At 40.4% G+C, this 13,466-nt stretch overlaps 1 protein-coding gene across 6 annotated transcripts in view; it reads left to right on the top strand.

Annotated features, from left to right (window-relative positions):
* The window catches only part of spopla (speckle type BTB/POZ protein like a), a 134,759-nt gene that overhangs the window by 50,124 nt on the left and 71,169 nt on the right, over positions 1 to 13,466 (top strand). The gene's annotated exons all lie outside the window — the stretch shown is intronic.

Genomic DNA, 13,466 nt, shown 5'->3' with positions numbered 1-13,466 from the left:
GTCAATCTTCCAGCTTCCAGAAGGAGGATTTATTGCATGTTTGAAAATTCCCATTTAGAAAGAAAGCAGTGTCATTAACTTGTAGCAAATAGCGAATGCAAATATATTTACCCAGTCTTTCTTATCAAAGTGGTAACTCACAGGCTTCTCAGCAAATTCCATTGAGATTTTTCCCCACTTGTAAACATTCTTGCCTTGAAATTGAATCCATTATATTACTTTTTTTCTCTCTGTTGTACTTGAATCATCTTTATCTCATGCTTTGAAGTCTGTGTTTGTTTCTTTGAAAATTCTCAATGTTAAGGAATGGACTAAATTGAGCATTGTTAGAACTAAAACAGTTGCCTGTCCTATTTCTAGGACATGGTGATGTCATTGAAGTGCATGATTTATTTTCATGATAGAAGTTGAATCTAAACTAAAGGTTTCAACCAATGACTCTACTACTCAAATAGAATAAAATGAGTTCATCACACTAAGTAGTGAATAGTTGGTGATTTGGATCTTTTTCTCCCAATAAAAGTCCTCCACCTGCTGTCTACTCTCATCTCTTCCTCATTAAAAGTTCTTTTGAAAATAACTTTTGCTCTTCCATTAGTCTGCTCGCAAATTATGTGGTAGTTGCTTATTGAGTAAACCAGTGGTTCTCAACCTTTTTCTTTCCACTCACATACCACTTTAAGTAATCCCTACGCTCTGTGATTAGTAAGGGATTGCTTAAGGTGGTAAGTCAGTGGAAAGGGAAGGTTGAGAATCACTGCTCTCGACCCAATTGTTGCTGAAATATTTTGCTTGAGAAAAATTGTCATTGGCCCGTTTCCTTTGGAGTTATGAAACTGTGCACATAACGAGTCATTTCAGTACTATTAAAACAGTGATTTTTTTTCAAACTTTTTCTTTCCACCCATATACCACCTTAAGCAATCCCTTACTAATCACAGAGCACGTATGGCATAGGGAATACTTAAAGTGGTATGTGAGGGGAAAGAAAAAGGTTGAGAACCACCTAATTAGAGTTGGTGAGGTCATGGTTTTTTTTTAGTAATGAGAGGATCATTTAAGAGCCTAATAATGACAGAAAAAAGACAATCCTTGAATTTTATGGTACATATTTTCAAAATTGTACCTGCTGGGAGGTGGGGAAAAATGTGACTGCGTGGGATGCATTCTTTAATATGTCCTCAGCTTTCGCGAGGCTGTGGGGTCTGGTCAGAATTGATAGAGGGGTGGTTAGTTTGTATAATGGTCCTTACGATGGTAACAATTCTCTAGTTTCATTTTGTCTTAGGCAGGGCAGTTACTGTACCAAGTTATAATGCATTAGGACGGTCTTTGTTTTGCAGTGCATCTGTACAAATCAGTAAGAGACTTTGGGGATGTGTAAAATTTTCTTAGGATTCTAAGGAAGCAGAGATGTTGATGTGCTTCCTTAGCATAGTATCAACATGGTTGGACCAAAGTAAAATGGTGATATTTACACTTAAAAACATAGCTTTCTACCACCTCCATTTCAGCACCATTGATATAGATGTGGATGTATCCTTCAGAAAATGTGGATTCCCCTGTACTACCATCAAACTCAGCCTTCACCTATATCTCTATTTCCTGCACATCTGCTCTGCCACCCCTCCCAGATGCAACAAGGAGAAGGTTCCTCTTGTCCTTGCCCATTGCCCCTTCATCCTTCACATTCACATTTCATTTTCTGCAATTCTATCCACCAGTCACATTTTCCCTCCCCTTTCCGGAGGGATCACTCCCTCTGCTACTCTCTTGCCAATTCATTCCTTCCTGCCAATTGTTCCCTTGGCACCTACCCACGTGACTGCAAGAAGTGCTACTGTTGCACTTGCACCTTCCCCCAAACACTGTTTGGGTCCCCAAATAGTCATTCCAAATGAAGCAACACCTGTAGGGTTCAATAACATCTGTTATTGTATCTGGTGCTGTGTCTTTAGCATTGGGGAGACTGGACATAAATTGGGACATCACTTGGTTGAACATCTTTGTTCCGTCCCCTGCGGGGTTATTATCTGGGCGTAGACGGCTATGATCTACATTCAGGTCATTGGGACTTGTCAGGATAAGAGCTCAGTACAAACTAGATGAGCCAAATTGCTTCTGTCTGTTGTGTTCTATGATTGTAATTCCACAATCAATGTTATGCTGACATGTCTGTCCACAGCCTTGTGTGCTACCACCTGAATGAATATATTTTTTTATATATTATCTCTTTAATGCATGCCATTGTAGTTATTTTCATGAAGTACTGTTCATACAGCAAGAATTTTGGTTCATTCACAATGTAAATGTCAATATATTCATTATCACTTCAGCACAGATCAGAGTTCCCAGTAATTACAACTCAAAGATCACTTGCTATCCCCCTTTTGATTTCTGCCAGTTTTGTAATCCTCTAATCATATAAATATCCTTGCAGTAACCTTTTTAATACTAGCTTATTAAAAGTCTTAAAAATTAAGTAAACTACATCCATTTCTCCTTCTTGCCAGTTGCCAATAAACCTGTTGAGCACTCTTTTAAAAACTCTAAAGGTAAAGGATCCATTATTGCCACATAATACTACATTTAGTATGTAACAAGTATGAAATTCTTTAACTTTTGTCCACCGTAAGGCTGACAGAGATTCGCCACTTTTCCAGTGCCCCTCACAGAAGCCAACAGCACCTTGTGTTCATTGGCGGTCTCCCCTCCAAGTACTGACCAGTTCTGTGCCTGCTTAGCTTCCGAGATCAGACAATCAGGTGCTGTATATCACTTAATCATATTGGATTATTTTTGCAGTATCACGTTGTCGCTGAAAGAATACCAGCATTTCCGTGGCAGCTAATGTTTCATATGCAAGCTAAACATGTAATTCTTTTCTCATTTCTTCCAGATTATTCTTGCTGTTCCCCAATCTACTGGGCTTTTTTCAGAATCCAGGGAATTTTGAAAGACTGTTAATACTATTGGATCTGGTGTCTTTGCTAGTTCTTAGCCCTATTAGTTCTCTTAATACATTCTTTCTCGTGCTGTTGTCCCTTTGTTATCCACTGAACCATTTATAGGAATTTCATTTTAAATAACCAAAATCATATTAGTTCATGACATTTGGAGTATTTGATATAGAATTTTACCTTCCACAATTGTCAGTGTATTTTAATTTGTGAACACATTGATTAAAGAGTACAACAAAAATGGCTACTTGAGGATTAATTCTTGTAATACTGCATTGGGATTGTGTCGAGAATAGCAAAATAATATTTGGAAAGAAAACATTGAATGTTTTAACACATTTAGGATTACTCGCAGCAATACAGTGACAAGTTCCAGTGAAATACTTTGTCACCCTTGGAGAAAAGTGGACTATTTACACTGGACAATGAAGATTTTGCTTCCTGAACACTTCTGGGTGTATTTTATGGATTTTGGGTTGCTGATCACAAAAATTGCCCTAAAAGTTTCCTATCAGATACTGTCTTTTAGATATAACTTATTTTTGTGACTTTTTGTCATATTTTAAGTCTGCTTTAAGCCTACAAAACCATGAAGCTCAACGTGCCATTGAAAATTGGAAGATATTTAAAGATGTTGAGTATTTCCTTCGGAATGACAGAGCACCAAACTACATCCAGCAGATTGACAGCATGTTTCAAGCAAACAAAACCATGAAGCACAATATATCATTGAAAATTAATTATCTGCATTTGCACTTGGACTTCCTTCCTGCTGATCTTGGTGCAGACAGTGATGAATGGGATGAGAAGTTTCACCAGAATATTGTGATCATGGAAAAGTGGTTTCAGGGCAACTGGAATCCATCAATGCTGGCAGACTTTTGTTGGACACTGACATTAGAGGTATCAGATGCTGAGTACAAACAAAATCAGCGCCAAAACATTTTTTTGGTCAGTTGAACTAATACAATGTGTCAGCATCATTAGGCGATTAAACAGGCTCAATTCAATAAAATTTTAATTAATGTTTCTCCAAATTCCCATGTGATACTGCAAATCTGAAATTGTGTGTTCAGCTTGAAGTTGCCTATCATAATCCTTGTTTTTTTTTTTGCCACGAAGCAAACCTTTTGGTGGAGGGAGGGGGGGAAATACGTGTTGTTCTTGCATCTATGTCGCAGTGCGAAATGAAGAATGAGAAAACGATAAGAAGTAGTCATCAAAGTTCAGTAAAAGTTGTTTACTCAAACAGTCACTCGTAGCTTTTTAAAACCCCACGCATTCCAAATTATGTCATCACATTGTAACATCATGATGTCACTCAGAACCTCCCAAGCCAGTTCCATTAAGCCTCCCCCCTCCCTCCCCCCTCTCTTCCTCCCCCCGGCTAAGGAAGCTAAAGCTCTAGTGCAATTACTGTCCACCACTCCTGGGTAGTGGTCCATGCCTTCACATCGGGGGTCATGGCAAAGATCGAGATGAACGGGCTTTAGTCAGTCAATTGTGAATGTCTCTGGATGCCCCTCAATGTCCAGTACACAAGTTGGGCGATTGTTTTGTAGCACTCTGAATGGGCCCTCATATGGCCTCTGTAAGGGTGGCCCATGTGCACCTCTATGCACAAATACAAATGCACAGTCCCATAGTTACTTTGGGATGAAAGGTGGGAACTTGGGCCAATTTTCCAAGCTGCTCCTGCAGTCTGCGGAAGACTTCAGTTGGTGGCACCTCCTGTCTGCGTGCTGTGAGAGTTGAAATCCTTTTTCGGTGCTGTTCTTATTCCTCAGAGGATCCAGGGCAGCTCATCTGCCCAATCAGGCCCATGGAGGAGGGCCATAAATGCAGCCTTTGTGTACCTACGGAACCTTTCCACCAGAACATGCGACTGCAGGTGATATGTTGTCATGTGGTGGAGCTGTGTTCCCAGCATTTGCAACAAAATGTCCCAGAGTACGGAGGTAAACTGTAGTCCTCAGTCAGAAGCGATGTGTATGGGTAGGCCAAACTGAAATATCCAGGCAGGAATAAAAGCTCTGGCACAATAATCAGTTGATGAATCCGTCATAAGAACTTCCTCCGGCCACCTAGTGAATCTGTTGATGACCGTTAACAAGTATCTAGAACCTTAGGACATCAGAAATGGGCCAACAATGTCAGCATGCATGTGGTCGAACCTGCGCTGTGGTAGCTGGAAAGGCTAAATTGGCGCCTTCGTGTGGCTTTGCACTTTTTGCAGATTGGCAATTCGTGTGCGTCTTTGCCCAGTATGTGACCTGCTTTGAGTCCATGCCATACAAACTTGTTTGAATAGAGGGATGGGATAGTTGATGAATAGCATTGAAAATGCATTGTCTCCACACAGCAGGGACAATAGAGCAAGGCTGACATGTCAAAATGTTGCACAAGAGAGTGGTACCTTGTAGCCCAAAGGTTGCATCGTCGAGTTGAAGGCTTGTGACAGCAGTTCTATAAGCTGGGAGTTTGTCATCCTGGCATTGAAATTTGGCGAGCACCCAGTGAGAGGGCACGTACTGCTTGAATGAAGGAGAAGGACAGGGCATCAGTCACCACATTACTCTTACTGTAGATGCGTTTAATCATGGTTGAAAATTTGGATACGTAAGATGGGTAAGCATTGCTGGTGGGCTGACTGGGGACTTGACACCTTTGCGAAGGTCAATGTTAGTGGTTTGTGGTTAGTAAAAATAGTGAAGTCCCTGATTTCCAAAAAAATTAGCAGGTGTCTGACCGCTAGGTACAGTGCCAGCAGTTCGCTATGTGTTGTATTTTGTTTCTGGAGAGCAGAGGTACCTACTAAAAAAAAAACAGTAGAGGCTTCATTGGTAAACTGTTCCAAGACCCTGCCTACTGCCGTGTCGAACGCCATCTATTGTCAAGGAAGTTTGTGCATCCATTTGTGGATGGACCAGCAATGTTGACTTCACTGGGGTGTCTTTGGTCTGCTGGAATGCTACCGTCATCTCCTTTGTCCACTCGAGTTCTTTGGCATCGCTGGACGTGAATTTGAAGAAGGGTTTCATAATACAAGCTGCAGAGAGTAGAAAGCAATGATAGAAATTGGCCACCCCCACGCCATTCCTGGAGACCTTTAATAATATCGGGCTTCGTAAATTTAAGAATAGCTTCCACCTTCCTAGTCAATGGAACGACACCCCGGTTGCTGATCTGATGTCCCAAGAACTCGATAGTGGACTGCCTGAATTTCCACGTTTACAGTTAGCCCTAACTCTGGTAGACACAGCAGAGTAAACGCAGATTCTTCAGGTGCTCTTTGTGGAAATGGCTGGCGATGAGTATGTCGTCCATGTATATGAAAAGGAAGTCCCTGCCATGGCTACTGCATCCATCAGTCGCTGGAAAGTTCGTGCAGCATTTTTTTTTTTGAGTCCAAAAGGCATTCCAAAAAATTTGAAGAGGACAAATGATGTTATGATGACAGTCTTGGGCACCTATTCCACGTTCACTGGTATTTTGTGGTACCCATGCACCAAATCAATTTTAGAAGATATCCTGATCTCATGAAGATTAACTGTAAAGTCCTGTATATGGGGCACAGGGTAATGGTCTGCAGTGGTAGCATCGTTGAGATGCCTGTAATCCCCTTCAAGGTCTCCAGCCTCCCGTTGCTTTAGGCTATCAGTCCTGCATATGATTCCAAATTCCTCCATTTTGTGGAACTCTTGTTTTGCAAGCTGCAACTTGTCGGGCAACATGCATTGGGCTCGGGCATGTAGGGGAGGTCCTTGGGTGAGGATGTGCTGTGCGATGCCATGTTTGGGTGTGGCAGTGGAGAACTTGGGAGTGACAATATCCGGAAACTCTGCAAAATGTTTGGCAAATTCATTGATCAAGTACTCCATGGCGTCTAGGTGCGGGATGGGTAGGGCGGAAAGTCTGGAACATTGCGGTGTTCACCAACTGGTGCCTTTTTAAGTCCACCATCAGTGAGTGGGCTCTGAGGAAATCTGCACCCAGCAATGGCCTGGGCACAATAGCAAGAATGAACTTCCATGTGAACTTACTGTCGCCGAATTTCAGGGGTATAGTCTGTGTGTGTTATATATGAATGGAACTTTTATTCACTGCAGTGAATGCTGGACCCGCACTCCTGGTACGGGTGACAAAGCCCGATGGAGGAAGGTCACTAAACTCTGCAACTGTGTCGACTAGAAATTTGCGTTGGGAGAGTTCATCCTAGAACTAGAGTAGGCTGTTATGGTGGCCAGCTGCATTAGCCATTAGCGACGACTGGCCATGGCATTTTCTTGTAAAATTGCAAAGGGGTCGACAGAGCGGTGAGCTCCAGAATCCCAGCGTCGATGGAAAAACAAGGTGGTTGTCATTGAGACGTGATTGTTCAGGGGAACATGTGCCAGTACTCATGGAACCTGGGCCTTTGGGTGTGATGCAGCACTAATTTCTGTGGGCCTTGTGCCTTGCTGTTTCACAGAACGTCTGCATGGGCAGCCATCATTCGAAGGTTATCAAAGTCCTCATCAGTCAGCATGAGGCAGATGTTTTCTGGCATTTACTCTAAAAACAACTGCTCGAAGAGCAAGAAAAGCCTATGGCTGTCTGTCAGTACCAACATGTCATTCATTAACTCTGAAGGGGTGTGTTCCCTCAAGTCATTGATATGGAGGAGCTGTGAGAGACCGTAAATTCGGAGAAGGAGAGTTTTTAGGGCTTTGTACTTGCTGAGAGCTGGTGGGTCCTAAAGGAAATCCACTACTTGACTGGCTGTGTCCTGGTTGAGTGTGCTTACCACATGATAGTACTTAGTGGTGTCCACTTCTATGTTGTGAATGTGGAATTGCGCTTCACCTTGCCTGAATTAAACTTTTGGTTGAGTGGTCTAAAAGACATGGACTTTGAGCAAAATTGCTGCATTGTTCATGTTGAGTCCAAAATCCATTTGGGCCCTTCGGGGTCACCAGTGTAGAACTACGTCACAGTGCAAAATGAAGAATGAGAAAATCATCAGACACAGTCAAATCAAAGTTCAGTAAAAATCATTTACTCACAGTTACATGCAGCTTTTTAAAACCCTACACGTTCAAAATGACATAATTGCATTGTGACATCACGACGTCGCTCGGAACGTCCCAAGCCAGTTCAATTAATCCTCTAGTGAGCTGCTATTTTGGTCATGGAGGAATAGGAAAGCTATGGATGGGAGAACAGTCATGGATGTGGTGGATGAGAAATGAGAAACAGGCCCTTGGATCAAGTCTATGCCAACCATCATGCATATATATCTATACTACTCTGGCCTGCATTGATCCTGTATCTCTCATTCAAGTATATGTCTGTTTCTTAAATGTTATTGTCTGCCTCCACAGTCACCACTGCCACTGGCAGCTCATTTCTATCTATGATTTGTCTAAGCATAAATAAATAAATTAAATAAACCCTCCTGTAATCCCATTTTAGCATCATCCTTTTCACCTTAAACCTGTGTACTTCAGTTTTAGATACTCTTACCATGGGAAATTGACAATGGCTATCTATGCCCAGTAATTTTATGTATCTCTATCATATCATCTTTCATTTTTCTCATTCAAGGGAGCCTCTCCTTTTCCTCACTCCAGGAAAAACTGATCCAAATCTCTTCAGTTTAGGCAACATCCTTGTGAATCATTTCTGCACTTTCCCTTGCTCACACGAGTCTTTTCTCTGGTATGACAAGAACTGCTCACAGTATTCTTTCTGCAGCCTAATTGTTTTACACTGGACAATGAAGATTTTGTACAATTGTAATATAACGTCTCAATTCTTGTTCTCAATGTGTCAGCTGATGAGGTTAAACATACCATATGCCTCATACACTATCCCGTTTAACTGTGTTGCCACTTTCATTGATTCTTGTATTTGCAGGTTACTCTGTTTTCCAGGGGCCAGCCATTCATCATGCAAGGCCTGCAATTGTTTAACTTCTCAAAATGCGCTTCTTGTCATTTTTTTTCAGAGTTACATTTAACCTAATATTCCTTTGCCCACTTTCCCTTTCAATCAGTATCCTGTTGAAAACTTAGGCCACTTTTACTGTCCACAATAGCACCATTTTTGGTATCACCTGAACACTTACTAATCATGTAACCTACATTTTCATCCAAATCGTCTAACTGCAGATGTGGCACCACAATTAGCCAATTCATGCCTTCTCTGAGGCTCTCAAAATTGTGCAAGTTTGACATAGTTACTTCATGTGAAGAAGTCCTCAGTAGTTATAGGACAGCTACTGCAATGAGAGGCTAAAAGATTAGGGCAGAATTAAGATGGAGCTGTGACAAAAATTACAAATAAAAAAAGGGATCAATTTAAAATATTTTAATACAATCAAACAGTTTTCAGTACTTGGTCTCCTTACTTGAGGAAGGATGGATTGGCTTTGGAGGTGGTGCAGGGGTGGTTCTCCAGGGTGATTCCAGAGATGAGAGAGTTAGCCTATGAGGAGAGATTGTGTTCTCCGGGCCTCTACTCACTGGAATTTAGGAAAATGAGAGGAGATCTTATAGAAACATAAAATTATGAAAGGCATAGAGATAGGTATTTTTTTCCGTTGCTTGGGAAGACTAGGGCTTGGAGACATAGCCTTGATTCAGGATGAGGAGGAATTGCTTTTCTTAGAGGGGGATATATCTATAGAATTCACAGCCGATTAAAGTAGTGGATGCTACCTCAATAAATATATTGAAGACCAGATTGGATCGATTCCTACACAGTAAGGGAATTAAGGGATATGGGGAAAAGGCAGTTAGGTGGAGATGAGCCTATTGTCAGATCAGCCATGATCTCATTGAATGATGGAGCAGGCTCGATGGGCCGGATGGCCAAGTCTTGCTCTTATTTCTTGTGTCCTTGGCTGTTATCTTAAAACTCAAAACCAATCTAACAGACTGTAAAAGAGCAAATCAGTTCCTGTCATGCCGCCACTCAGTGGCAAAAAATGGCAAATAATATTTTGTCATACAACTCCATGCTATATTTTAAATAGTCTGGATGTTGTATCTCTTCACATTGCAAACCTGAAATAGCATATATATATAATTTTTTTGCCAAAGAAGTTTGAAATGGATTTTGCAATATTGTATTGTAATCATTGTATTGTATTGTAATCTTGAAGAAAAGGAAGAAGCAGGATATACTTTTTGTGTCATTAATTGACATACCAAGGATTCAGTACCTATTCGTATAGAATTTGAAAATTATTGGGATTGGATACAAAGATCAATCAAATTATTTTCAGAATTTATTGCTGAGAACTGTAATCAACTACTTGTGAAACACTAATTAGCCGTTTGCAGACAACATAATGGGCTACGATTTTCAATCAAACTAACATCAATCAACAAGCTAATATGAACTATAACTGGGGAGATGGATGCAAAAAATGTCATTTTTCTAGGTCAGATCTGGCCCAACAAAGAAACAAAGATAAATTACAGAAGGACCCACTATAACACCTGTACTAATGTTTGATCCCATTCTTTTAAAACCTAAGGTGTCTACAAAAAAAAGAAATCCCTGCCCATTCAGGTGTACAAAAGTATAGGAAAGGGGAAAAGAAGATTAAGTTAAAATTGAAAAAAAATTAGAAAGGCTCAGGCCTGAAACATTGGCAATATATCTTTGTCTTCTATAGATGCCAAAAAGACCGGCTGAGGTCCTTCAGTATTTCAGTGTGTTTTCTATCTATTGATATCACACTATTGGAAGTAAGATTGAAGTTTCCAATTTTGTTTAAAACTTGATGATACACTTCAAATACTGTGCAACTAAATCGCGATTAAGATGGAAGAGCAATGGATTCCAGATGCTGGAATCTGGTAAGGGAAATAAGAATGCTGACAATACTTAATGGTTCAGGCAGCACCTGCAAAGAGAGAGATCATTGGGTTTCAATCAAAAAATGAAGGTCAAAAGATTAGAAATTAAATGTGTTCAGAGTTGCAGCGCAACAAGAGGAATGCAGGAAATAAAGAGATGCATTGACAATGGCATTCTTCTATCCTAGTCTGAGGTTATGAGATGCTCGATGACATGAATAAAAAAAGAGTAAGCTCCACAACAAGTTGAGTAGGAGTTGGTTTGGCAGTTGAGGAAGGGATGATTTCACACCTCCCCCCCCCCCAACCACACATCACCTGGCCTGGCCATCATGCTGGACTTCTGCACGTTCCTGGCAAATGCTCTTGATACCATGCTTAATTCTTTTCCGGTATTACCATTATATCGTTGGCAAGTGATTACTCCAAGTTAGTGGGAATATTACACTTCCTAAAGTAAGTTTTGAGTTCTTGAATTATATCAGTCATATAGCACAGGAGCAGTCTCTTCAACCCATGATCTCCATACCTACCATCAAGAAACCACCTATTCCAGTTCCTAGCACGAGTTCCATGCCACCTATCAATTAGTGATTACAGTGCTCAAATGGATGCTACTGAGGTGCATTAAATGGCTACCGCTCAGGAAAGTTCTTGTCGGTTTTCAGAGAGAGATTCATTATTTGTTGGACACACACAAACTGATTGCCTTCCATCAGTACTTCGTTGTCTTGCCGAAGAAACTCGCCCATCACGGTTTTTCAAATGATAACCTCTTGTTCCTTTAGTTTCCCTTATTTCAAGTGAAACACTCTAGCCAGCCATTTCCTCTTGTCTGGAACCACAAAGGTTATCAACAGGCTGAACTCAGAACTCACAACCCATCTTCAAAATGAGGTTTAAACAAGCTACCAGCTTCTTGTGCTGCAGCCTCCAGAAGCCACTGCAGACAACTCTCTTGGGAGAGAGAGTCTAGATGAGAGTCACAGTTCTTTCTCTCTGCTTGTAAAAACCAGAACCTCTCTTAAAACAGCAAACTTCCCCCAAACAGATTGCTGGCTCCAAGATCAATTCCTGAGATAGGCTCTTTTTTCACCTCCTTGTGAAAACCTTCAGCAATTGTCGTTACAAAGACCCTGGGCCTGGAGTGTCTTTTTGAGCAGAGCTCTTGCACTTAAATGAGATCTGTTTTGTGAAGTGTTTGTTTCCTGCACTAAAACCCCCACAATCTATCTCTTCCTAAAATGTATCAATACGTAATATAAAATATGATATAATCCATCACAACCCCCTCTCACATACCACCTTAAGTAATCCTTACTAATTACAGAGCATCTATGACATAGTGATTACTTAAGGTGGTATGTGAGTGGAAAGAAAAAGTTAGAAAACCACTGATCTAAATGGAACCGTGATCTTGGAGAGCAGCAACAATCAAGGATGCACACCTCCCAGGGCAGGATATGCTCTGTTGTTGCAGCTGTCATCTGGAGGTTCCGTGAGATTTGGACTACCAGGTTCAGGAACAGCTGCTACCCCACTTTCTTTTAAAAAAAATTCAGTCTTGTTTAAGAACTCTTACTGTGCACATTATTTATTACTGAATATTTATTTTTTGTATTGCACAGTTTGTTTGGACTTCCTTCTTATTTACTTATCTTTCTTTAGGATATGTATCTTTTCTTGAGTAGTTTTTTTTTTGTACTACCAATAAGTAGAAATTCTGCCTGGCCAACAGGAAAAAAGAATCTCAGGGTTGTACGTGATGTCGTATATGTACTCTGATGATAAATCTGACCTTTTTAAACTTTGGAAACTTTGTGGATGTTGAGTACAAAGCCTATTAGTTTTTGTACTTTGCTGAATGAGTCCATAATTACTTGTGGCTTAGCATCCAGCGATCTGTATGCACTTTTATTGGCTGTGTCTTGCTGTTGGAATGGCTGCATTTTTTAGCCGCCACCTATATGGAAAGAATGTGGTTGTGTTGGGACAGAGTGCAGAGGGCATTCACCAGATGTTGCCAGCATTGGAGGACATAAGTTTTGAAATGAGATTGAATCAGCAGCATTTCTTTGTCCTGCAACAAAGAAGGTTAAGGGGAAATCTAATAATGATACTGTATACAAGTTTATATGAGGCATAAATGAGGTAGTCAGAATTTATTCTCTCCTCCACAATCATCACCACCATATAATAAGGGTATCAAAAGCAAGACATTATAGGTGATAGGAGGAGGTTTTCAAAGGGATTTGAAGGGAATGTTTTTAAGTGGTTGATATCTGGAACTTACTATTATGTTCACTTACTAATATGTTTGAAGTCAGGTCCAATCACTATATTTACAAGGCATTTAGACGGGCATTTAAACTGGTAAGAAATAAAAGAATATTGATCTAATGTGGAGAATGGGATTAACATAGATGGATAAATATAAGGGTAGACCAACAGCTCTGTTTCTATGTTGCAAAAACCCCAGGAATCTATTGGGGATTTTATTGTTGCATCAATGAACACTATTTTGAATTTGTTAGCTTTTAGTTGCTTCATTAAATGTTGATGTATTTAGTTAACTAATGATTTAAATGAAATATGATACATAAAGATTGAGGGATGTGAATTTGTGTTTCCATATAAATTACTTCTGCTTGAAATG

This window comes from Narcine bancroftii, chromosome 4 (assembly GCF_036971445.1).
Source record: "Narcine bancroftii isolate sNarBan1 chromosome 4, sNarBan1.hap1, whole genome shotgun sequence".
Taxonomy (NCBI): domain Eukaryota; kingdom Metazoa; phylum Chordata; class Chondrichthyes; order Torpediniformes; family Narcinidae; genus Narcine; species Narcine bancroftii.
The sequence above is the reverse complement of the archived record's forward strand: the minus strand, read 5'-3'. Positions and strand labels throughout refer to the sequence as shown.